This window comes from Hyperolius riggenbachi, chromosome 10 (genome assembly GCF_040937935.1).
Source record: "Hyperolius riggenbachi isolate aHypRig1 chromosome 10, aHypRig1.pri, whole genome shotgun sequence".
NCBI lineage: Eukaryota > Metazoa > Chordata > Amphibia > Anura > Hyperoliidae > Hyperolius > Hyperolius riggenbachi.
The window spans coordinates 165,202,946-165,226,167 of NC_090655.1; positions in this window are offsets into that span (position 1 = coordinate 165,202,946).

Sequence of the window (23,222 nt, forward strand, 5' to 3'; positions counted from 1 at the left end):
CTGGGAATGATCCTATGAATCTAGGACCCAGTTTGGCTGACAGTTGCTTCAGGGCCAAATGCCGAGTGGGCACCCACACCAAGTCTCCTGGAGAGAACTTCCACTCTACGGACCGCCTTTTGTCTGCCTGTCTCTTCTGGGTCTGGAAAGCTTTCCCCAGGTTCCTCTTAACCATTCCCCAGATCTCCTTCAAAGCCCTCTGCCAATCCTCCAGGGCCGGAAATGGTGTATGAAAGGAGTTGGATCTATTTAAGTTCATGTCAGATATCAGATGCTTTAGACTACTTCATTTCCTGGCGCCAGGACATGTCACATAACGTGGTTAACAGGACACACACACACACAGGAGTTGTGAGCACAAATTATGCTGAATCTTTATTACAGTTGCTTTCCTTATATCCTACTCAATACAGGATTTTGCTCATGCGCAGTATATCATCATATGTCACCATAATTACAGAAAGTCATGTGATTTACGAGAATTAACACAGTTCAATGATCACGGGGAAAACATGTTATTTATGACATTCCAGGTGTCCCCAGTTGGGGCATTTTATGGGTTTTGCCCAGAGAGAAGAATTTGGCTATTCTCTACCTCATGCAGCCAGCTCTTCCTGCACAGATGTGTGTGGGTGGCTGATTGTTCTATAGACACGTTAATATCACACTGAATAGATACATGAGGCACAGACTTAGATACATGTATGCTTGTATATGAAATTGATCTATATACTAATATATATACATACATATATATATATATATATATATATATATATATACATATATACCTACATATCCTTTCAGTCCCCCCTTTGGTCATTTCTTCCAAAGGAAGAAGATGACCATACTAAAGCCAATACCTAAAGCAGGCAGAGCTAGCATCACAGTGGGCAAAATTTTGGTCGAAGTCTCCTAATGGTCAAAACACGAATAGCTATTTGGTAAAGTACTCATAACAAAGAAAATGATTAACTAACCTGTAACCTTAAATAATCAATTAAACAATGTTGGCCAATCTAATGGCCGAACAAATCAGAAAAATCAGAAAAGAACCAAATCAGAAATTATTCAGGAAAAAACCCAATAATTATTTTTCCTGATGCAAGAACATTTCTCTTTCCTGATGTGATCTAGTAAAGATCTTATGCGGACTACATGTGAGGGTACACTCATGTGTATAACTTAGCCTGCGGCAGGAATATTTCTCTTAGATCAATACAAGAAAGAAACTGTCTTATATCAGCACTTATTCCAAGAGAAACTTCCATCTGCTCCTGTCTAGAAAAAGGCTTTTCTAAATACTAGGCCTTAGGTAGGCCAAGGTCAAAAACCCTTATGATGGCAACTAACACAGGCATAAGGTGGCTATATTTGGGAGAGGGTGGTTTTGACTCTACAATCTAGTTCACAAACCGTTTGTGAGGCATGGCAGGCCACTCATCTTCCATCAGTCACTGTACTCCAAGCTATCTCTGCGTCCTTTACTCAGAGTCACACACTCCTGTTAACCCAGGGGGTGGACACCAACCCAACTACACTCATACTCAGGTCTCAATGCCCAGAGTACAGAGGCTGAGGTCAGAAATACAGGAGTACTGCCAGAACTCACCAAACAAATCAAAACCGTAGCTACAGGCCTCAGTCCAGGACATATCTGTGAGAGGGAATACAGATCACGGCAGAAGTCTAGGGAACAAGGCTACATGAGACCATCAACATCTCTGGCCTTCCAATTATCCCATATTAAATATACCAATCCGGTTGCTCAAGGCAACTGTGTTGCTGTGAAATTGTAGTCCATCATACCGACCGAAGCCTGTTATGCTTGCTTCAGACAAACAGATACAACTCTGATTCAACAAGGGAAGGGAATGTTAACTAATCGACTTTTTACCACCGTAATGGTAAATATCTATACAGACACACTACAAATCAAAGCAGAAAAAGATGTAACTAATAGCAACCGCTGCCAAAGATACTCTTTCAAGGTCGGGACTAACAGGACAACTGTAATGATGGCTACCTTCAGATTTAACCATACTAGAAGGACTCTGCTAATCACACATATGGACACTCACCAACTATATTCACAATCAGGATAGGACACAACACAATAGCAACATGGACCCTTCACAAAACAATTATGGCCAGATTGAATCTACTGAAGACCAAGGTATCAGAGAATAGGAGACTTGTTCCCTGAAAATTGCCCACTGAGATCAGGCCTGCTGAATTATATGTGTAGCAACACGTAAGCGTGGGTATGTAGATATATATATATTTTACTGTCTGATAAATATACACTTTTATAGTTATCTGGGTTGAAGAAAGATGTGTGTACATAAAGTTTAACCAAAACAAAGCACCACACCGGCCCATTTCACTGCTGATCCAGAGGAAGGCGAAAAACCCTTATAAGGCATAGTGTTATTAGCCCCAGAAAGGGAAAAATTCCTTCCCGACTCCAAAATGGCAATCAGAAAAAATCCCTGGATAATCAGCACTTGGCCTTATTTAGTAATTGAGATAAAAAAATATCAGCTCATTACATATCAACCCATTATTTAACTTACAAAAACCTAATCCTAATTCTTTCCTAAATGATGATATAGCAGAGATGAAGGCTGTTACTTATTCAGAAAGCAGTAACCCATAATGTGACTTCCAACTAACTCTCCATCTAGAATATCCTTAATATCGTAGCCCACCCCTCTAGTACTGAACCAATAGAAGTTATTTTTAGATAAACCAAGGTTTTTCCCATAGCTACTATTAATAGCTTTCCTACGGGCCCAATACACATAAGAATGTCCCACAATCCATACAATCTTCCTGGGTCTGAGATCCAGATCTTGTTCCATTCTTCAACAGATGACACAAGCAACCTTGAAACTTTTATCAGAGCACGCGTTACTGTCCACCTGATGAATAGTCTCTTTTTGGGATTCAGGACTTAGTCCAGTAGAAAATCCTTTAGTAAAGATAGCCTCAGGATAGCTTCTAGTCAGAGACTCCCTCTGGATGGATTCATATGGATGGATTACTTCCGGATGGACTCTGGTCTTATCCTCCTCAGGATAGATGTCTGGCAAGTTGTTTCTGAAAGAATAAAGAAAAATGTGCGAGTATCATGTTTTTCCCAAAAATCCAATAAGTCATTTATTTTTCCTAGTACTTGTAATACTACTATGATTCATACTCTCCACCATGAACTTCAAAACATACTTAGCGGATCTTTCTGTGATCCTAACGGATCTCTCGCAATACCCCGTTCGCATGACGTCGTGTCGCTGTACCCGTGCGAGTATGTGACTCCATACATGGCAGAGAGGATAAATTCCCAATGAATTTTTACACCATAATGAATTCCCATTTTTCCATTACAAGTCACGCTCTCATTCCATCATACCTTCCACAATCATACCAAACCCTAAATAGTGATGTATTTAAAGAACTTAGGTGGCCCTAGTGCAATATCTACCTCACTACCACTACATGAAATGACATGACACAGATCACTAGGCCTGGGCAGGGCTGGACATGTGTATAGACAACAAACTAACATGACCGTTCCATATACCTCCTTTCCCCCATTTGACCATACATTAAAGTTATTTTAATGTCTGGTCAGAGCTAGTAAGCTATAAGGCATACTATGAGCAGGGTCCCAGTACAGGGTTGGATCCCCTTCCGGGTTTAAAACTACAGACATACAAAGAACATCTATAGTGTCCTTTTCCCCATAGTGCGCTTAAGGTACTATAGCTATGGTTGTCCCCGAGACACACTTCTATAGGCACATATACAAAGAACAGCACTACAGAGACTAGGCTAAGGCCTCCTTACTAAACAGACACTGACCTACAGATCAAGCAGAACTGAAATTAAAAATCCTGTCAGGGGTAAAGCTAATAAGCAGTACACTATAAAACAGTGTATTTTTTTCCTGAAGTCTTCAGAACAGTGAAAAGTCTATAGAATGACAACATCAAATAACTCTACAGTTTGTCAAAAAGTTCAAGCAAACTAAAATAAACTATTCTCCTAAGGATAAAAAATGTACTTATTTTCCTATGCTGCGTGCAAGGATTTTGGGCTTATAAAAAAACATATATTCTCACTAAAACCACGAGTGACTTAGAGTCAGAGCCTTAAACAACTCTCTGCTAATATATGTCATTAATTACATACACGCAAAGATGTTGTGTCACCCGGAGAGGAGATATTCATTTAAAGGAGATGGATTTATTAACAGGAAGAGGGGTTATTAAGGTCAAAATCCCACTATTGGAAAGGAATTCCCATAATCTAAAGGGTGATATGAAATAAACAGCAATCGTGACCCAGAACTACACATGCGATCTTAATTGACCTAAAACTGTATACCTGTCCTGACTATTTAATATGTCCTCAATGTTTTCCATACATTTTCCCAAATGAATATGGCTTTCAGAGTTTCACAATATCCACTAAAATATAAGTACAAACAGTATACAATGCATTATTTTTTCTCAATGGTTGCATGGCATTTAGAAATATTGAAGTTACAATAACTGTGCTTTATCAGTGTGGCTTGGAGGAGGAGCAGTTTTCTTATCAACCTCTAGATGGCGAAGAGGCTGAGGAAATTTTTTCAACTGGTTGACCAGGCCAGTGAAGAATTAAATCAGACACCACTTAGTTACAAGAGCTAGTAACATTTCAAATGAGTTGCAAACAACATTAAATGCCTTTTCTGCTGCGATTTATAAAAAATACAGCCTACCAACTATGATACAATATTCAAGAAGGAACTTATTCATGGAGAACTATTGAGTAAATCATTTGAATCTATATGCTTCAAAGTTACAAGCTATATAAATTCTGTTCAAATATGAACATTATTCTAACAAACTTATGGCAAACTACCATTACATGGGGAAATGATTTAACTCTACTCACTTGTATAAGTCTGGGTGACAAACGCCATTACTTAATGAATCCACCTTAGACTAAGGGAATTAGGTTGTACTAAAACTCAATTCTCGTTACACTATGAAACTAAGGTAACACGGTGACGTAGCAGCCAGTGCTATCGCCTTACAATGTTACTCAAATCTCTGACTGGTCAACATCTGCACGGAGTCTGCATGGGTTTCCCCCAGGCACTCAGTTTCCTCACCCAAAAAAAACCACAGACAAATCAACCGGCTTCCTTCCAAATTGGCCCCAAACTATGCTATATGATTTCACTATACTACCTATGAAAAAATATCAGAACCCCTTTTGGACACGTATAAAAACTCCAAAAATCTATTCTGCAGTATGGGAAACTTCATTCATATACATATGGACCTGGGTGACAGTTGGTATCAATTAATTAATCTAATTTAATTTGAAGATACTAAGTTTCAGGATTAGGTCATTATTTACTAACCTCTGTATCTAACTGAGAGAAACCTAAGATGTTGTTTAGATAAATATGACAATTAAATTACATTCTTACACATTACGTATTCAGAAAAGCTTTTTAACTTTCATTTTCTTCAGCAGGAAAAAAAATGACAACTAGTACGTTTAAGTTACTTCCTCATTTTATTGCTGGTGGCATAGTTTCCTCAGAGAGAGAGAAAAAAAAACCCCACTTTTAAAAAATGACATTTAACCCCTTTTTTTTCAGACTCTGCCACTATCAAAATTACATCTGTATATATGCAGAAATACTTGATATTTCTCCACATCTACGGACATATATGTTTCTTAATTAATCTAATGTTTTAATGTTAGACCCCATTAGAAAAAGTAATAAACTTTTTACTTCCTCATTTTTATTTCTCTGTCACTGACTACTTCAGAACAGGAACCCATACGGATGTTGGCGGGCGCAGATTAGATCACTTAAAAATGACATGTCCTCATTTTTAACCCTTTCAAACTTAAAGGGGAATTCTTGATTATTTCAAGATTACCTTTAAAAATCATTACCCATAGGCGTGTGTATCTGTCTAATTAACTACTTGCTAATAACTAATTTAAAGAAGCAATGTCCTAATGAGAAAAAAGAAAATTTAGTTTATGAGGCAGATATACCCATGGTTTCAACACATACTTTCACGGGTGAACTAAGGAGCTGCGGGCCCTGGTGTAAGTTTTACATTAGGGCCCCCCCAAGACCTCTATACATAGCAATTGATACAGCGCGCCAAAATTTATCAAAGACAACTACAGCGTCAGAGATACAAGAAGGGGATTAGGGATTGCTACTATTCAAAGCATCTATAGAAGTGATTATTACCACTACAGGACAAATAGAGAGCTAATACTGCGATAGAGGGTGGACCCTTCGGGGCCCTTGTGGACCAAAGGCCTAGGTGCGGCCACTACCTCTCTACCCCCCCTATTGCTACGTCCCTGCGGATATTACCTCTCTCTACCATACATATGACAATCATGTACTCGATACAATCTCTCAATTTTCACACATATGTGTCAGTTTACACATAATACATATGAATACATTGTGATACATGTTATTTTATAACTATACCCAAATTTGCAGGAAATTAATTACATTACTGTATTTCGGAAATGTTTTTTTTTTTTTCCAACGAAGTTTGTATTAAATGACCCATGGATAATTCAGACAATATTAATGATCGGTCATCTACAAAAAGTCCAGTATAACAGAATTTTTCCCAAGGTGGCATCTGAAACCAGTTTTGTACGTACATAGAATTTATACTGGCGATTTTCTGCAAGTGACCGCTCTTATCTGAGTTTCATGAGTGTCCTTAATATTAATTTTACTAACCATCTCTCGGAAATACAGTAAGAATCTTATAACACTTTATATAATACTTTTTTTCATCGCTGGCGCAACCAGACGGAAAACAGACATAAAACACACATTACTAGTCAAGATTAACACACAAACAAGACAGACTTGGACATATATAATTCTAATCACCGTTAGACATGGTTCTTTAACCAATTGTATATGGATTGAACTATTACTCCTCTCTCCCCCCCAAGGGAATGACAGCCCAAGACTAATATACTATATTATATTCTAACCAAGAATGAACAAAATATTTTTCTTCCAGATATTCTGGCAACACAAAGGTTCATAAATTTCATTTATATTAGGGATTGGGATAGGAAACATTTTGACAATATTTTGACCCATTGATCTAATTCCAGTTTTATACTGCAATTTATTGGCCCTCTATTAAATCTATGTGTCAACTACAAATATAAGATATTGCCGTACCAATAGACAATTCTTATCTAGATAAATTATAATTTATATATTTTTAAAATTTATCAACACAATTTTTTATCAATAACTACTATTTATCAATAATTCTATCTATAATTCCCATCTCATGAGAACAAAACAAACTTTGTCTAGGGATTTTATCTTTCTACAACCTCACTAAACCCAAACTGTTTCTCAGAATTTAATAACTTTTTTCTTAACCTTACTAATAAAACAGATTATTAGTTACAAAACAAACGCAGACAAATAATCTAAAACATCTGAATCTTATCTGACATTATAAAAACCTTACAAAAATAAACTGTAATAAACCCATTCAAAACCTAAGAAGAACTACAAATACCCAGAAATCCATACCATATGGTGTCCTGTTCATTTCCCAAATGAACTCTATTTTCTTGCCAAAAGAAAATTTATTGAAGTTGATCAGACTTCAAATTTGCTAGATTTTTCCCAAAAAATCTATATTTCCCTTAGACCTACTAAGAGAAGTGTAATAGACTTACCAAAAGTCTACCTTTTCCCTAATTTTTTTTTAAACTAAGGCCTTCTAAAAACCTTATAATCTATATAATTAAATTATACTATCAAAAAACACAAACTCCAACACCGGATTCGTTTTGGTATCAACAGAAATTTCACATAAATAATATAGACACCTCTCTCTTTAAAAAAAACAAAAAGAGAAGTATAGTCATATTACTTACGTGAACTCTGCAGAAGACCATCCGCGGCGAGCCCTCAGCTGAAAGGAGTTGGATCTATTTAAGTTCATGTCAGATATCAGATGCTTTAGACTACTTCATTTCCTGGCGCCAGGACATGTCACATAACGTGGTTAACAGGACACACACACACACAGGAGTTGTGAGCACAAATTATGCTGAATCTTTATTACAGTTGCTTTCCTTATATCCTACTCAATACAGGATTTTGCTCATGCGCAGTATATCATCATATGTCACCATAATTACAGAAAGTCATGTGATTTACGAGAATTAACACAGTTCAATGATCACGGGGAAAACATGTTATTTATGACATTCCAGGTGTCCCCAGTTGGGGCATTTTATGGGTTTTGCCCAGAGAGAAGAATTTGGCTATTCTCTACCTCATGCAGCCAGCTCTTCCTGCACAGATGTGTGTGGGTGGCTGATTGTTCTATAGACACATTAATATCACACTGAATAGATACATGAGGCACAGACTTAGATACATGTATGCTTGTATATGAAATTGATCTATATACTAATATATATACATACATATATATATATATATATATATATATATATATACATATATACCTACATATCCTTTCAGTGTAGACGCCACCGGCAATGGGGCAAACTTAGGTGATCTTCCCGAAACTACCTGGAATGGGGAAAATCCTGATGAGGAGCTTTTCAGGTTGTTGTGCGCAAATTCTGCAAAAGGCAAAAACTTCACCCAGTCGGACTGCGCATCTGCAACATAACATCTGAGAAATTGTTCTAGGGACTGGTTAACTCTCTTGGTCTGGCCATTGGTCTGTGGGTGGTAGCCTGATGAGAATGCAAGGTCCATATCCAGCTGATGGCAAAAGGCTCTCCAAAACTTAGATACAAATTGGACTCCCCGATCTGACACTACATTTTCCGGAATGCCATGCAGCCGGAAAATGTGCTGGATGAAGAGGTCAGCCAATTCCTGGACCGAGGGGAGTCCTTTCAAAGGAACAAAATGAGTCATCTTACTTAATCTGTCTACTACCACCCAAATGACCGTCTTGCCCTCAGACCTGGGGAGTTTTCCCACAAAATCCATGGACAAATGGGTCCATGGTTCACTTGGGACTGGTAAGGGTTGTAAAGTACCAACAGGAGCCTGACAAGAAGGTTTACTCCTAGCACACACTGCACACTCTCTTACAAACTCCTTACAATCTGTTGCCAACGTAGGCCACCAAGCACATCTGGCCAGTAAATCCTGAGTTCTGGTGGCCCCGGGATGACTAGCATTCTTGTGGGAATGAAACAGGTGTAAGAGTTGTAGACGGAAAGGTAAAGGCACAAACATGACCCCATCAGGATTCCCCTCTGGAACATCCTGTTGGTAAGGACTCAGAGTGACTGTCCAATCCTTCCAGGTCTCAGTGGCTGCCAAAACTACCTTCTGAGGTAGAATGGTCTCAGGGGCTGAGGGCTGTTCTGTCTCGGGCTCGAAACACCTGGACAAGGCGTCGACCTTGATGTTTTTAATACCAGGGGTAAACGTAATTACAAATCTGAATCTTGAAAAGAACAGGGACCAACGGACCTGATGGGGGCTAAGTCTCTTGGCGCCCTCTATGTACTCCAGATTTTTATGATCTGTATAAACTGTGATAGTATGTTCTGTACCTTCTAGCCAATTTTGCCTTTCCTCAAAAGCTAGCTTGATAGCTAAAAGCTCCCGGTTGCCTATATCGTAGTTTTTCTCTGCGGGTGAAAACCTACGAGAAAAGTAGGCGCATGGGTGGAGTTTGCCCTGCAAGCCCGATCGCTGAGACAATACAGCCCCCACCCCCACCTCTGAAGCATCAACCTCCACGATAAAGGGGAAGGTGACATCCACATGTCTCAATATGGGTGCGGAACAGAACAGTTTTTTCAGTGTAGAAAAGGCAGAATGTGCCTCTGCTGACCAGTGGTAAGTATCAGCCCCCTTCTTGGTGAGACTGGTTAGGGGCGAGACCACTGTAGAGTACCCCTCTATAAACCTCCTGTAGTAGTTGGCAAAGCCCAAAAATCTTTGGAGCGCCTTCAGTCCCACAGGCTGAGGCCACTCCAAGACAGCAGAAACCTTTCCAGGAACCATAGAGAGGCCAGACGTAGAGATAATGTGCCCCAAGAAGGCAACAGAGGTTACTTCGAAAAGACATTTCTCTAGTTTAGCGTAAAGCAGATTCTGTCTTAACTTTCCCAGAACAAACTTAACATGCTTTCGATGTTCCGAGAGATTGGAAGAGAAGATCAGTATATAGTCCAGATATACCAAGACGAACTTCCCCAACACCTCCCTGAATACATCATTAATCGACTCCTGGAAGACAGCCGGGGCGTTACACAACCCGAAGGGCATCGCCAGGTACTCGTAGTGCCCTTCGGGTGTGTTAAAGGCCGTCTTCCATTCGTCACCATCCCTAATACGAATTAGGTTGTATGCGCTTCTCAAATCTAGTTTCGAGAAAATCTTGGCGTTGGTAGCCTGAGTGAACAAATCGTCAATCAAGGGCAAAGGATAACGATTTTTCACTGTAATCTTGTTTAAGCCTCGATAATCAATGCAGGGACGAAGGCCTCCATCTTTTTTTTTACAAAAAAGAATCCTGCCCCTGCTGGTGAACAAGAGGGACGGATGAAACCCTTAGCCAAATTTTCTTTGATGTATTCCTGCATTGCCAGTTTCTCAGGCCCAGACAGATTATAGAGGTGGCCCCTGGGAGGCATATAACCAGATCTTAAATCGATGGGACAGTCGAAGGTACGGTGGGGGGAGAAGTTAATCTGCTGATTTGGGACAGAATACATCAGCAAATTCTGCGTATTGGTTTGGCACACCTTTAATCTGAATCTTGGTGTTACCCACGGTTACTTTCGCTAAACAGTGATGATGACAATGGGTAGACCAGCTCGTTAGCTGACCTGAAACCCAATCTATCTGAGGGGAGTGAAGTTGTAACCATGGCATGCCAAGAATAACGGTGGAGGTTGGCATACGCAGGACCAGAAATTGTAGACTCTCTTTATGTAGCACCCCAACACTGAACCTCAACTTCGGGGTCCGAGACAGGGGATGTCTACTTTGCAGAGGAGAGTCATCTACTGCAGTGACCAAAATCTGTTGGTCTAATGGGAGTATAGGAACCCCCAAATTCTTTGCAAACTCGTAATCTATAAAGTTAGCCGCTGAACCAGAGTCTATGAAAGCTTCAGTGGTAACAGTCTGTTCCTCCCATGTGACAGAACAGGGAAGGAGCAAACGATTATTGTTTAGAGGTAATGACTGCGCGCCTAGGGTATTACCTCTGACTACACCTAGGCGGCAGCGTTTCCCAACTTTTTGGGACAATTCTGCACCTTATGACCCTCCTCTGCACAGTATAAACAGAGTTGTTCTGTTTTCCTGCGATTCTTTTCCACCCGTGTCAATTTTGACTGTCCAATTTGCATTGGCTCTGGCGGAGGTGAGACGGTTGGAGGAGAGGCGTAGGAGACATACCGTACAGTGTTCTTACCCCGGGTTTGTTTCTGATAGCGTAAACGGCGATCAACCCGTACTGCTAAAGCAATTGCCTCATCAATAGATTTTGGTTCAGGGTGTCTCAACATCAAATCAGAGACTGCGTCTGACAACCCTGATAAAAAAAACAGTCTAACAACGCAAATGTCCCCCACCTAGCTGACACAGACCATTTCCTGAACTCAGCTGCGTAGACTTCTACCGGATCCTTGCCTTGACCCAAAGTCTTTAGCTTCTGCTCAGCAGTGGAGGCACTGTCCGGATCATCATAAATTATGGCCATGGCCTTAAAAAATTCCTCAACTGACGTTAAAGCCTCATGCCCTACCTGAAGGCTATATGCCCAAGTTTGAGAATCCCCTGACAAAAGGGTCTTAATAAATGTAATTCTCTGTGCCTCAGTTCCTGATAAATTGGGTCTAAACTCAAAATACGACATTACTCGATTCTTAAAGTTCTGAAAGTCAGATCTATGACCAGAAAACCTTTCGGGTACAGACATACGCAAGTCCGTAACTGGAGGAGATCGCACTGCATTTACAGCCGTCTGAAGGACCTGTATGGACCCAGACAAAGCAGTGATCTGGGTCTGATGACCGTCCAGCACCCTGATGAAATTCTCCACCGAGGTGGTGAGTGCATCAAGACGGCTGTTGAGTGCGTCCATTTTGTTTTTCAGGTCTGCCGTTCTGTATCGATTGGTGTCAGCACACAGAGAATCTGATTATTGATGATCTGCAGAATCATCAACAATACAGATGTATACTTGATTATGGATGATCTGCAGAATCACCAATAATACAAGTATGACTAACCTCTGGACACCTAATAAGTGTAAGTGTTTGGTGTAACTGTAGGCTATCTCCCGTGAGGCGGGAGACACAAGCAGCTCGGCCAGGAACCACCTGAGGGGCAGGAGGCCCTCGGCTGTGCAGGAACTATCCCCCTGAGAGAGGGAATAGAGAGAACCTGGCAACCAGTGATACTTGGTGATCAGCTATAAACTGTACTGCAGCCAGGGGCTTCAGAGGAGTAGAGGCCACTGGCTGCTAGCAGGCCGGACTCTCTGAGGAGCAGGAGTCCTATCAGCTAACTGACACTTGGTGGAATAGTGTCACAGCTAGTACAGATAGGCTGAGCACTCAAGGGATGAGTGACAGCCTGGAGGGTCGGGCAGGCCAGGTCGGCAACACACGAGCAGATAAGGTACAGAGACAGAAGGCTGATTTGGTAACTGGGTACAGGCAGGGTTTGGCAACAGGTAGGCAGATATGCAGAGGTACCGAATCAGAAAGCAAGAGAGAGGTCGACAGAGCAAACAGTCATAACAGATATAGAACAGAGTCCTAGCCTGAGGTGTGAGGTCCTTGGTCTCGACACCTAGGAACTAGTCTAGAGTATAACACAGTAATGACACAGTATTCCTAAGCTTGGATGTGAGGTCCTTGGTCACAACACCCCGGAACTGGTGTAAAGTATAACACAGCAATGACACAGTAATCTTAAACTTGGGTGTGAGGTCCTTGGTCACAACACCCTGGAACTGGTCTAAAGTATAACACAGCAATGACACAGTAATCCTAAGCTTGGGTGTGAGGTCCTTGGTTACAACACCCTGGAACTGGTCTAAAGTATAACACAAGCGTAATCTGGCTAAGTGTGAATTCCCAGGTCCTCCTGGTTCTAACACACTGTGGGATCTGACTGAGGTCTGAGTGCTCACACGTAAGTATTCGCAACGGCAGACAACCTGAGCCTGACCAGCAAGATGTATATATAGTGCGGCGCTCCTTAGCGCTGCCCAGCGCCACTCAGCCAATCACCCACTGCGCTGGGATCAGCTGATCGTCCTGATCAGCTGATCCCTCTCCTACTGGCATAAAGGACCTGCCTTCCAGCGCGCGCGTGTGCGTAGCTCTCCATCTGTGTGCACTAGAAGGCTCAGACAAACCAGACGCATGCTGCTGTGCGGAAACCGCCGGTCTGAACGCGGAGTCAGCCACCCCGCTGCCAGACCGCGGGGCGGCATCTCCGCAATCCATTACACCTGTCTTGTCTTGTCCTTGCGATTGCGCTCGCTCTGGCGGAAAGAGCAGTGGATCCTGCTAGGCCTATTTCTGTACTTGGATCACGCTCTGCTGGAAAAGAGCAGTGGATCCTTCTAGCTCTGTTTGTGTACTTGGATCACACTTGCTCTGGTGGAAAAGAGCAGTGAATCCTACTAGCTCTGCTTCTGTACTTGGATCACACTTGCTCTGGTGGAAAAGAGCAGTGGATCCTGCTAGCTATGTTTCTCTATTTGGTTCACACTCGCTCTGGCGGAAAGAGCAGTGGATCCTTCCTGTCCTATCCCTGAACTCGGATCGCACTCGCTCTGGCGGAAGAGCGGTGGATCTTATCTGACCTATTCCTGTTTTCCGTTCGTCTGTCTGTCTGGAGCAAACGCTTGTGGTTGTCTGCGGTAAGGCAGCCGTTTAGCAAGCGTTCCTGTTATTTGTTCATTTGTGTTCATTCATTTGTCAGGGTGGCGTGCTTGTCTCTGTTGTGCTTAACGTGCGGAGACCACGCCGTAAACGCACTTGTCGCTGTTGCGTCTAATGTGCAGTGACCGCGTTTAGGTATTGCGTTTGTTATTTTCGTTGACATTCTCATTATATGATATGCTGTGCCTTTCTCTCTTGTGTCACTATTGGCAATCGCGACTCTTGCGATTGCGTTCCTACTTTGTTTCTGCTGTTGTGTGTTCACCGACACTGGTTGGCGACTGGATTGGTGTACACACATACATTCTGTCCCAGTGCTCATTCTCATTAGCAATCGCATCTCTTGCGATTGCGTTCTCACTTGGTTTCCACTGGTGTGTGTTCACTCTCGCTGGTTGGCGACTAGATTGGTGGACATACATACATTCCTTCTCTGTGCTTGTTCAGTCTTGTGTCGCTGTTAGCAATTGCCATCTCTTGTGATTGCTTTCCCACCTGGTCTTCACGGTTGTGTGTTCATCGTCGCTCTGGCGACTAGATTGGTGGACACACATACACCCTGTCTCTCTGCGCTCTCTCTTTAAGGGCTCTCTTGCCCTGCATCGCTTCCCCTCGTACAATTCCTATCTGGCATCTGTGGCTGTGCAGAAGATCTGTTCCTCTGTACTCCACGGCTCCATCTGCCGGCAGGAATTTCCCTCTACAGGTGCATTGCACCATTGCTGGGTTCTCTCAGATTATACGCTTGTGGAGGATTTCCGCAGTGTCAGAGCGCATCCTGTGCGCTGACCACGGGAATAATTCCACAATCGTTAAATATTGTTTATGAGTTACGGCATTTTATAAGTTTAAACCTAAAATCTCTCAGAGGGAATGAACTGTCATTGGTGGGTAATTCAGAGGGGGCCGGTATTGCCACACCCCCAAACCAGCTTCATCAAAAGCACATGGCCGGCAGGCGGACCTCATTCCTCAATTTTCCACCTGCATGAAAGCTGCTGCCACTTTGAGGAACAAGTGGTAGCCATTTTGTTTGGACTTTGAACTGAGCTGTAACCAAAGACTTTGCTGAAACTGAAACTGAACTTTACAAGTTTTCCCACAAAAGACATCTTTCCATGAACCTAAGTATTTTCTCCCTTTTGATTTCATACTGGCTATTAATGTTTCCATAATTGTTGATTTTAATAATTTTCTGTATATATTAATTATTCATATTGCATATTAATAAACAACGTTCAAACATCCTTTGTTTATTGAGCTACCCTGCTATTCAGCCACACGAACTGAATCCAGACTGCTGGAGAGACGCTACTATTGTTTTGTTGTTGGCTAGACAGAATAGAGTGTGTTTAACCGTTTATTTGCAGGTCTAGAAATAGCTAGTCCATACCTCCCAACTTTTTGAGATGAGACAGCGGGACACTTAAGCCACACCCCCGACACACCCCAACCACACACCCTGACACACCCGTAGTCAATCATTTTTATATATATATATATATATATATATATATATATATATATATATATATATATATATATATATATATATATCTCCTTTATTAAAAAAATAATTGTGGGTGGGGAGAAGGGTGAGGGTGCCCAGGGTGAGGAGGTAAAAAAATGATCGAGGACCCAGCCAGCAGATGCGGTGTGTGGGATGCGGGTCTGGGATAATATTGTCCCTCCCTCCGAATGTGCCCCCCAGTGTCCCCCTGTATGTAGAAATTAGGAGCGCAGCGGAGCGGGCAGTCTTACCATTCCTTATCGCGTACCGGGCATCTGGTCTTCTCCGCTTCCTGCTTCCTGTGACGTCACAGGAAGTAGATGGAAGCAAGAGATGCTCGGTACGAGGAGGAATGGTAAGACTGCCCGCTCCGCTGCGCTCCTAATTTCTACATACAGGGGGACACTGGGGGGCACATTCGGAGGGAGGGACAATATTATCCCAGGCCCGCATCCCACACACCGCATCCACCGGCTGGGTCTTCGATCATTTTTTTTGCACATCTGACCCCCCCAGCCACCCGGGACACTGGAGGGGTCATAACGGGATAGCGGGACAGCCCCCCAAGTCGAGATTGTCCCACCGAAAACGGGACGGTTGGGGGCTATGCTGGTCAGTGGGTGCTTCTGGCCCAGGAAAGCAGAAGTGGTGGCAGTTACACCCTGAAATAGTGTGTAAGTTGTAATTACCGTAACCCACAGTCTCCCTTCTAGTTGGGCTGCTGCCCAAATTCCGTCAGTTTCTGCCCACTGATCATGACCACAGCTTGCATGATCTGTGTGCTGAAACCGATTGGAAGGCAATTTGCGTTCCGACCACTAGGGGCCCTGTGACAGCAGCTGGTAGCAACAACAACAACAACAAATAACATTTGTAAAGCGCTTGTCTCCCGTAGGACTCAAAGCGCATAAGCATGGCTCAGACCATCGTGGTACAGAGGAAGAATTTTATAAGTCCGGAAATGCCAGGCTAAACAGGTGACTTTTCAGTCTGGATTTGAATAGCTCCAGGGATGGTGCTGTCTTTACTGGGTGTGGCAGGGAGTTCCAAAGAGTAGGGGCAGCATGACAGAAGGCTCTGTCTCCAGATTTTTTGAGGTGCACTCTGGGTGTGACCAAGTTTATAGAACTTGCTGATCTGAGGTTGTGAGAGGTGTGGTGCAGCTTCAGAAAGTCCTTCATTTATCCAGGGCCCAGATTGTGCAGGGATTTGAACGTCAGCAGTCCAATCTTGAAGAGTATTCTCCATTCTACTGGTAGCCAGTGCAGTGAGCGAAGGATCGGTGTAATGTAACAGTGGCAAGGCTGGTTTGTTAGCAATCTGGCAGCAGCATTCTGCACTAATTGCAGGCGACGCAGGTCCTTTATGGGGAGGCCAGCATAAAGGGCATTGCAGTAGTCCAGCCATGATGTGATGAAGGCGTGAACTTGGTTGGAAGATCCTCTGGGGGAATCAGATGTTTAATCTTTGCAATGTTCTTCAGATGAAAGTAGGAAGATTTAACTACAGATGAAATTTGGTTTCTGAAACTCAATTCGCCATCGATTAGTACGCCAAGCCTGCGCACAAGGTTGGAGCTGTTTATGTCTGAATTCCCATTCCTGATTGGTGTTGCTTTAGGATAGAGCTGTTTTGATGGCGAGCGCTGGCTTTGGACAAAAAGGACCTCAGTTTTGTCAGCATTCAGTTTCAACCAGTTATCATTCATCCATGCCTGTAGCTCAGCTAAGCAAGAGTTTATTTTTGGAGTAGGGTCTGTTCCACCAGGTTTGAAGGACAGCTAGCAGCAGTGTTGCCAACCGCCCGTACATTTACGGGCAGCCCGTAATTTTTGATACAAATTAAGCTGCCCGTGAATTCCGTAAGGAATTCAGCAGCATCCGTAAAAGGGCGGCCAATTGGCCACCCGCTCTGTTGCAGGAGGACAGCAGCGTAGTTGCAGAAGAGCTGTGGGCAGCGGTGGAGAAGGGGGGCAATCTCCCCCCTTCTCTCACCTTAGTGCTCTCCCTCGCTGACTGTCCCCCTCCTGATCTAAGTGACGAGTGGCTGGCAGTGGCGTTTGGCAGCGGGACGGATTTACCTTCCATTCTCGCTCCTGCGCCGGAAGTTCTGCTGCTCTGGTCTGGACCAGACCAGAGTAGCGGCAAATCATCCCGCGCCGGCGACGAGACGCAGGTAAGTTCCGCTCGCTGCCGCCTGCCACTGCCAGCCACTCGTCACTTAGTTCAGGAGGGGAGAGCGAGCGAGGGAGAGCACTAAGGTGAGAGAAGGGGGGGGGGGGATTGCCCCCCTTCTCCGCTGCTGATGCCACAGCTGGGGACATATAACCCTGGATACCCATGGGCACATATACCTCTGGCTACATCTACTGGGCACATATAACCCTGGCTACATCTACTGGGCACATATAACCCTGGCTACATCTACTGGGCACATATAACCCTGGCTACATCTACTGGGCACATATAACCCTGGCTACATCTACTGGGCACATATAACCCTGGCTATATCTACTGGGGACATATAAACCTGGCTACCCATGGGCACATATACCTCTGGCTACATATATTGGGCACATATAACCCTGGCTACATCTACTGGGCACATATAACCCTGGCTACATCTACTGGGCACATATAACCCTGGCTACATCTACTGGGCACATATAACCCTGGCTACATATACTGGGCACATATACCTCTGGCTACATATACTGGACACATATAACCCTGGCTACATCTACTGGGCACATATAATCCTGGCTACATATACTGGGCACATATAACCCTGGCTACATATACTGGGCACATATAACCCTGGCTACATATACTGGGCACATATAACCCTGCCTACATATACTGGGCACATATAACCCTGGCTACATGTACTGGGCACATATACCCCTGCCTACATATACTATACATCTGGCTACATATATTGGGCACATATACCCCTGCCTACATATACTGGGGACATATACCTCTGGCTACATATACTGGGCACATATATCTGCTGGCTACATATACTGAGGACACTGGCTGTTTGCCATTATGTGCATTTACTGGTGAAAAGCTGTCTCTTATGTGCATTTACTGGTGAAAAGCTGTCTCTTATGTGCATTTATTGGTGAAAAGCTGTCTCTTATTATGTGCATTTACTGGTGAAAAGCTGTCTCTTATTATGTGCATTTACTGGTGAAATGCTGTCTCTTATTATGTGCATTTACTGGTGCAAAGCTGTCTCTTATTATGTGCATTTACTGGTGAAAAGCTGTCTCTTATTATGTGCATTTACTGGTGAAAAGCTGTCTCTCATTACGTGCATTTACTGGTGAAAAGCTGTCTCTCATTACGTGCATTCACTGGTGAAAAGCTGTCTGTCATTACGTGCATTTACTGGTGAAAGGCTGTCTCTTATGTGCATTTACTGGTGAAAAGCTGTCTCTTATTATGTGCATTTACTGGTGAAAAGCTGTCTCTCATTACGTGCATTTACTGGTGAAAAGCTGTCTCTCATTACGTGCATTTACTGGTGATAAGCTGTCTCTCATTACGTGCATTCACTGGTTAAAAGCTGTCTGTCATTACGTGCATTTACTGGTGAAAGGCTGTCTCTTATGTGCATTTACTGGTGAAACGCTGTCTCTCATTATGTGCATTTACTTGCCATGCCCACTTTAGTCGCCGCAAATTTCCTCGAACATGTTGCCCCCTACCCATTTGACTGCCCCCTCATATGTGCCAGTCTAGACCTGGCCCTGTACCCCTGCCTACATATACTGGGCACATATACCCCTGGCTACCTGTTCTGGGGACATCTCTCCCCCTGGCTACCTGTTCTGGGGACATCTATACCCCTGGCCACCTATTCTGGGGACACCTATAGACCTGGGGCTACCTATTTTTGGGGAACCACTGCTGTCGGATTAAATGTATTTTGGGGAACTGCTGCCAGATTATGTGTATGTTGGGGGAATCGCTGCTGCCAGATTACATTTATTTTTTGGGAACCACTGCCATATTATCTGTATTTTGGAAGAACCTCTGCCAGATTACGTGGATTTTTGGTGAAATGCTGTATTTTGGGGGAAGGAGGGGAAACACTATGGCAGAGCTCAAACTTCCCTGGCAGACCTTTCACAGCAATATTAAAATCATGTATATTTGGCCCCACCCATGACCACGCCCACATTTGTTGCGTGGTCACGCCCATTTTTTCGGCGGTCCGTTCTACGCGCGGCGCAGGGGGTTTTGTCAGTAAAAAAAATCTTTTGTCAGTAAATTTTTAGGTATTTGTCAATAAAAAATAATGTGAAAGGTTGGCAACACTGGCTAGCAGTGGCCTTAAAAATTCAGGAATCCGCCTGAAGTCCTGGACCCTGTTGGTGGTGGCGGAGAAGGCAGTCAAGTGGCCTGCAGGCAGAGATGCTGCGTGGGGAGCGACTTAATCTTGGAGCAGGCAGTCACATGGCGTGCAGGCAGAGATGCTGTGTGTGGGGACTGACTTAGTCTTCGGGCAGGCAGTAGCCCTCCGGGATCCATGACTCATTCATTTTGATAAAGGTGAGGTACTGAACTCTTTTTTGACTTAGGCGACTTCTCTTCTCAGTGACAATGCCTTCAGCTGCGCTGAAGGTCCTTTCTGACAGGACGCTTAAGGCAGGGCAAGACACAAGTTGGATGGCAAATTGTGACAGATCTGGCCACAGGTCAAGCCTGCGCACCCAGTACTCCAAGGGCTTGATTCACAAAGCGGTGCTAAGTGTTAGCACGCCTGTGAAAACCCCCTTAGCACGTCTAAATTAGCTTTTTGCGCGCAAAACTTTATGCGCGCAAAACTTTACGCGCACACTGCACAGAGCGCAGGGCGCTCTGCGCGAAGTGCCCATTAAAGCCTATGGGACATAGCGCGCATAGGACTTTGCACGCACAAAGTTAGCACACGATCTGATTGAGAAATCCGGTGCTAACCTACTTAGCACCCTGGTTAGCACGTCTAAAGACTGTAGACGTGCTAAGTAGGTTAGCGCCGCTTTGTGAATCAAGCCCCAAGGGTTTACAGTGTCTACATCCACGCTTAAGGCCAGGTAGTCGGCTACCTGCCAGTCGAGGTGTTGGTGGAGGGTGGATCCAGAAGGGCTAAGGCGAGGCGTTAGAGTAAAGAATGTCCGCATGTCCGACATCACCATGAGATCGCAAGAGCGTCCTGTCCTTGCCTGCGTGGACATGGGAAAAGGTTTACTGGCAGTGGTACCTTTATTCCGTTGTGCTGTGACATCACCCTTAAACGCACTGTATAGCATAGTTGCCAGCTTGTTCTGCAAGTGCTGCATCCTTTCTGCCTTCTGGTGATTTGGAAACATCTTCACCACTTTGTGCTTATACCGAGGGTCTAGTAGCGTGGCCACCCAGTACAGCTCATTCCCCTTGAGTTTTTTTATACGGGGGTTCCTCAACATGATGGACAGCATGAAAGACGCCATCTGCACAAAGTTGGATGCAGATGTACTATCCATCTCCACTTGCTCTTCCTCAGTGATGTCAGCTAAGTTCTCCTCCTCCCCCTTAGCCTTGAGCAATACTATGGAAAAGATGAGCAGCACAAGCCCCCTGTGATGCCTGCTGCGGTTGTTCTTCCGCCTCCTCCGCCTCCTCCAAAACAACACCTTCCTCATCATCTGACTTGTTACGATTCATGTTGTATTATCTCTTGCCTGCTGGTGGTGGTATTGAGTTGGACTGCCCTGGACTTCCACTATCCACCAGCAGGTGGCTTATCATTACATTTAAGGACTTGCAGTTCTTTGTATGGCCTGCAGAGGCCTCTAATGTGTCTCTGAACAATCACCACCACCTGTTACATGGACTATATAAGTCTGCCTCTTCCTGCAAGTCATTGCCAGAACTTCCTTGCTACAGGTCTGAGTCTCTGGTCACCTCTGTTATTTGATACCTGGTTTCCTGTACCTGCTCTGTGATCTGATTACCTGCTGCTGAACCTCTGCTAGTCCTGACTCTGCTTCTGTCTGTTCCTTTGTACCTTGCTTGTATCTGATTACCCGTTGCTGACTCTGTTATTCCGTTTGACCTGTCTTTGCCTGCTCCCTATGAAACCGCGTTATTGTGTATATATATTTGCTTGTACATTTGTAGATAGATAGATAGTCAGGGTTTTGGTTATATGTGTGCACACTGTTTTGTTTGGTTTGCGGGAGATTCACTGTATATATATTATTTGCATATGGTTGTATGTTATTCGCATGATTTGGTTATTAATAAAACACCTTTTTTGCACATTCCTGTCTCTGTATCAGTGTTTCTGCAAACTGTGGTCATTCCTTGCAATTCCTGTTTATTGTTCCGTAACAGTAAGTTCTGGCCATCCATACTGACCACTGCAGACATACTGTGCACTGATACCTGTTGTGTCCAAAAATGGATCCGCAGCGAATGTATTATTATGTTTTGCTGGCTGATGAAGAAGAGATTGAATGCCGTGCTGAATTTGCTGGTTTTTCTAAGGCTGAAATACAGCAGTTAATTTTCCAAGCCCACAGTTATGTTAAATTGGGAATCTTTAGCACCCAAGATATTGAAAATTTAGCCAGGATCTGGAATGACCTTGTACACCCCAAGATAACAAATGTTTGTTTGCAACCTGATTATGACAGAAGTACAGTCAGCGATTATGAACCACCTTTTGACAACTATGCCATAGAAGTCCTGATTAATTTGTTTGAGGATGACAGGGAATGTTTTCTTGATTACTACTCAAGCAAAAATAAACAGACCGTGCAGGCTCCCTCCAGTCCCTGATTACTAAGGGAATATGCAAGTATGGGAAAGCCTCCATTTTGCTAAATGCATGGCAGAAGATTATCTCTGCAGGTTCCACAGCTCCTGCCTTACCTGTTATAAATCCTGTCCAGGTTGACTTTACTTCCGAACAAGTTAACATGTATCATAGTTATTTGAAAACAGACAGAAAAGCATTTTTTGACTTTTACATTAAGCAAAGCTTTGCATTTGTCTCTGGATGTAAATGTGCGGTTGAGAGTCTGTTGTCTGAAAGAAAATGTAAGCCTGAGTCAGCTCATGCCCTGATTAATGCATATTCTGAAATCCTGTCATTATGCAAATCTCCTGTTAACCCTCTGGCTACCTCTAACCTGGTTCAGAACCCTCAGTCCTCTGCAGCTAAAGTTCCTAAATGTCAGTCTTCCAGAAAGGAACGTTTGGATTTTGTATTTAACTCTGACCAGATTGATCGTTTGTTTGATTTTCTGAAGAGAGATATGGAAGGTTTTTATGAATGTTACTCTGAAAAAAGTGAAGCGTATGTATCTGCCAGTATACATGCAACTGAAGATTTGTTGAAATATAAGCTTTGTAAGCAAAAATCAGCGGTTGCTCTGATCTCTGTCTGGCGTGAAATCCTGTCTTCCCGTTCTCACTCTCTTTCTTCTGCTCATTTTCCATATACCTCTTCCTGTGTCCAGAACTCAGAACCTGCAATAGTTAAAAAACCTGTAAAATCAACAACCTTGCAAACCGCTATCAGGTCCACACCCTGGTCCTGGCAGTATCCAGCTACATCTAATAAGCCTGCTGTTGCTCCAGTTTCCAGAGTGATCACCAGGACTAGACGCAAATACTTTCCTACAGCTTCCATTACTCCAGTCATCTCACCTCCTGTGCAGCCTCCA